The sequence below is a fragment of the Branchiostoma belcheri genome, unplaced genomic scaffold (genome assembly GCF_001625305.1).
Source record: "Branchiostoma belcheri isolate BF01 breed outbred unplaced genomic scaffold, Haploidv18h27 scaffold188, whole genome shotgun sequence".
Lineage (NCBI taxonomy): Eukaryota > Metazoa > Chordata > Leptocardii > Amphioxiformes > Branchiostomatidae > Branchiostoma > Branchiostoma belcheri.
Genome location: NW_017803357.1, coordinates 58,274 through 62,550, shown reverse-complemented (window position 1 = coordinate 62,550; position 4,277 = coordinate 58,274). Strand labels below are relative to the sequence as shown.

The window sequence follows — 4,277 nt, the reverse complement described above, 5'->3', positions numbered from 1 at the left end:
TATTTGAGCACAAGATGACCCCAATATGCTTATGGGTGTTGACAGACTTTATAACACAGTTGTTAAGAAGGAGAGGTGGGTGAACTAGGGGTTCGCGCTTGGCTGAAAAGCACATTTCTTCCGATTTTGTCGGATTTAGTTCCATGAGCCACTGAGTGGCCCATGTATGTATTTTGGACAGGTCAGAGTTCAAACAAACGGCGGAATCGAGGGGGTTTTCAGCAGTCTGGAGAAGGGAGCTGTCATCGGCGAAGAGGAAAGGGAGGGAAACAAGATCATTTACAATGTCATTTATATAAATAAGGAAAAATAATGGACCTAGTATTGAGCCCTATGGAACTCCAGCGTTGGTGGTGGCCCAGGGAGAAGACTGGCCATCAATGACTACACGCTGTGATCTGTAACTAAGGTAACTGTCAATCCAATTAATAAGTGGTCCTTCTAAACCGTTAATTCTAATTATTACTATGACCAACATATTCAATAAAACTTGTATCCAGGTTCATGTGCACTGGGCGAAAAGGCCTCGAATGCAGCCATATGCGCACAGGGATATTTACGCATTTTTAGCAGATACAAGCGGATGCAAACGGATACGGGTAGGATCCGTAAAATATCCTAAATTTGCATTTTTAGGGATCCGGAACGTTTGGATCCCTAAATATCCCAAAATGGGATTTTCCACGGATACCAATTTGTTTCTTGAGGGATTTTTTTGTATACCTGGACTGTCCGGATCCCAAAGCGGGATTTTCCGCGGATTCCAATTTGTTTCTTTAGGGATTTTTTGTACACCTGGAGTAACCTGGACTGTCCGGATCCCAAAGAATGCAAAAAGCGGGATTTTCTACGGATGCGAATTTTTTTTAATAGGGATTTTTCCGGATATGCGATAGATCCCCACGTGCAGACGTCGGTATTTTACACGGATGCGTACGGATACAACTTGTGATTTTGCCGTATCCCTATCGGATTTCCATACACATTTCTCTTCATTTGCCTCGGATGCAAACAGACCCGGCGTTTGGATTTTTATTATCCGTACCTCGGATCTTCCCGAATCCTTATGGCATTCTCTCCCGGATACGCCCGTGTTTGATATGTATACGTGCAGATCCAACTAGCAAGTTAAATTAGATAAATGAAGGAATAAACGAATGAATAGATTTAGCCTGAAAGCCTTTATTAAAACTCATACTGCGTAAAGCGACAAAAAAAGAGAGAACTAACTATACGAATACATGTTACGTATGTAAAATAAATATTTGCAATACTAAACAGGTAAAACTAGAACTATCACGTCTTGCTTCGCCAGGATGATCGTCTCACAGCCCATGTGTTGTTACAGCCATCATCTGTCTCCTAGTCCCACATCAGGATGGTCTTTGTAGAAGTCTGCGCTGAAGACAGTCTTACCACGTTCAATCAGTCGCTTCTGACCTACGAAAAAAACACAACAACAGAAAACAAGTAAAGTGTAAAAATGGCATTTCGGCCAGAATGTGCTAAAAACCGTTAGGATAACAGTCTCCCCAGCGGCCCGGATGCCAGCAGTAGGCATTGTTATGCGAGCCAGCATTGACATGTGAAATACGCCCCGGTGAGAAGGCCGGTGCTTTTACATATGGGAACAACAGGTCAGATAAAGGCCACAGATGTCAGTTGCGAAGTTGAGTTGCTCTAAACTTTCGTCAGAAATGATCTGAAACCATAATACTAATTAAAAGAGTTTCGAAGGGTTTACTCACTTCTATATGCCGTCAACAGTCTTATGCAGTCGGTTTATGGTCCAGTTCGTCAGACGAGTCTGCAACTTGTCATGACATGCCTGGCGGCTTCGTGCCCTCGCCGGGCGATGTCCCCGGTACGTCTCTCGTCCTTGTCTAGACCACTATTTAGCTCATAGCGTCCAGTCGGTGTACGGTCAGTATCCTAGACTTTGACAATCAATGCCGTGGTTGCTGAACTTATATGAAGCGTATATATATGGACAGCGGGACGATAGAAAGGGACGCACACTCAAGCAAGCGGTCACTGAAAGTGACCGTTGAGTTTGAATCTCCCCCGGGGTTTTCTCAGATTACCCACAAGGCACTGCTGCTGCCGGAAGTGCTCTGCGGATCCGTCGAAAATACCGAAGTGGATCTTTGAGAGATGCTCGGTTTTGACACCGGCGAAGGTTGTATGTGAACCATGCAACTTCTTGTCTGATACGCAAAGTTTCCAGTCAGCAAAAATCAGTACAGTCACGAATCCGAGCAGACATTTGCTTATGCGACGCGCAAAGGCAACGTTACAATGTACGTATATGGCAATTTACGGGGTGCGCCCTCTTGTGGCGATATTGTAATTTCAACAATTTGCGGATGCGTACGAAAACACATTCGGATATTTAAGATATCCCCAGATTACCCACAATTCGCTTCTGCTGTGGAGTGGGCCCGCGGATGCGTGCGAAAACACATTCGGATATTTAACAAATCCCCAGATTACCCAGAATTCGCTTCTGCTGTGAAGTGGGCCCGCGGATGCGTACGAAAACACATTCGGATATTTAACAAATCCCCTGATTACCCAGAATTCGCTTCTGCTGTGGAGTGCATGGGCCCGGGGATGCGTACGAAACCAAATTTGGATATTTAATGAATCCCCAGATTACCCACAATTCGCTTCTGCTGTGGAGTGGGCCCGCGGGTGTTAAAAAAACTCCCAAGAATACGAGTATCCTTGTATCCAGTTTATAGTGGATTGTCTCACTTATATCTATGTTATAAACGGTAGTATTCGAGGTCCAAAAATATGACAGGTCACGACCCCTAAAAATGTGACATCTCCTATCCTAACGACGTATTATCTCTAACGTATACCATGGAGGTAAAAACTTTACCTCCATGCGTATACGTAACGAGTAAGTATCCATACGGATGCCGTGTCTGCATCCGCTGCGAAGTAAGTATCCCTACAAATGCCGCATCTGCATCCGCTGTGAGGCACGGATGCATACGTATGCGTTACGGATGTGTGTGGGATCCGCAATCCTGGGGATTCTTGGTGTGGGATTAGCGATCCTTGGGATTCTTGGGGATCCGCGCAGCATCCGCAAGGAGATGCAAATTCGCATCCTTGGGATCCGGCTGCATCCGAGGCCTTTTCGCCCAGTGCTGTTTTCACCTGTTGAACTTTTCTATCCGCCTGCAGGTGACTCCGATAAGGACATTGTTCACCAGGCCATGCGGCGGTGGGAGGAGCACACGTGTCTGAAGTTTGTAGCCAGAGACAACCCTCAGGAAAACATACTAGCGATCAACAACTACATCCACTTTGTCAAGAGTGGCGGGTCAGTGTTCTTAATAGACGACGTCATTATAATCAATTGTGTAATAATATTGGAATGTCATCAAGCAAGTGCTAAAATACAAAATGCATCATTAAACTAGAGTTCCACGATCTCATACCTTCTCCAAGTTATTTTTCTCATTGTCTTCGTCAGAAAGATTATGGAATTGTCTCGCCGCATTGTGGGTGACTGCGGATTTAGCAAAATAACTCTTGAAGGCATTATTTGACGTCATGATTTTTGGCAGGCAGATTACCGTTGTTGAGACCAATGTCAAGTGCAAGTTTGGGCTTCGTGGGAGGTCCGCACGTCACTGCAGTGGACTTTTTGTGTTTGTGGCTTGTGAGCAAAATAACTGTATATTTGAATAGATGCTCATGATTTTGGTAGGCAAGCTACCATTGTAGAGTACCAAGGTCAAGTTCGAAAACGGGCCTCGCGGGGGTCCCTATGTCGCTGCAGTGGACCTTTTGTGTTAGATATATAATGGACTTCCCCCACCAACCTCTGCATCGATTTACATGGGGGGAGAGCTGTCCCCGCATCTGGGATCAATTGCTTAGAATTAAGGGACTGTCCTATAAATACTGGGGAGGGGAGAGGAGAAGTTGGACATGCGTCAAGCAGGTCATTCCCTAAATTGTAAGGCCAGACCAAGTAATTTTTATGGATGACGTCCACTGGAGACCTTAAATTTATTGCAAAAGCGCGATAAAATACATGAAGGGCAAAAAAACTGATTAAGATGCATAGATTTGGAACATACTAACTGTGGAAATACTAAGGTTAGGACGCAAATTGAATAAAAGAACATAGTGTAACAACAAACGAAAACAGCAATAAATCTCCCCCTGTTCTGATTCTTTCCTTTCATCACATCTCATTACATTTTTGCGACAATGTCGGAGTACAGAGATTCTTTTGTACTCTAGACCAATTT

At 44.5% G+C, this 4,277-nt stretch overlaps 1 long non-coding RNA gene across 1 annotated transcript; it reads right to left on the bottom strand.

Annotated features, from left to right (window-relative positions):
* Positions 1 to 1,162: 1,162 nt before the first annotated feature.
* Positions 1,163 to 2,618, bottom strand: LOC109467682. Its single transcript, XR_002140100.1, has 2 exons — positions 1,749 to 2,618; positions 1,163 to 1,440 (listed from the first exon to the last, which is right to left on the bottom strand). It is a non-coding gene; the product is annotated as an uncharacterized LOC109467682 (long non-coding RNA).
* Positions 2,619 to 4,277: the final 1,659 nt, after the last annotated feature.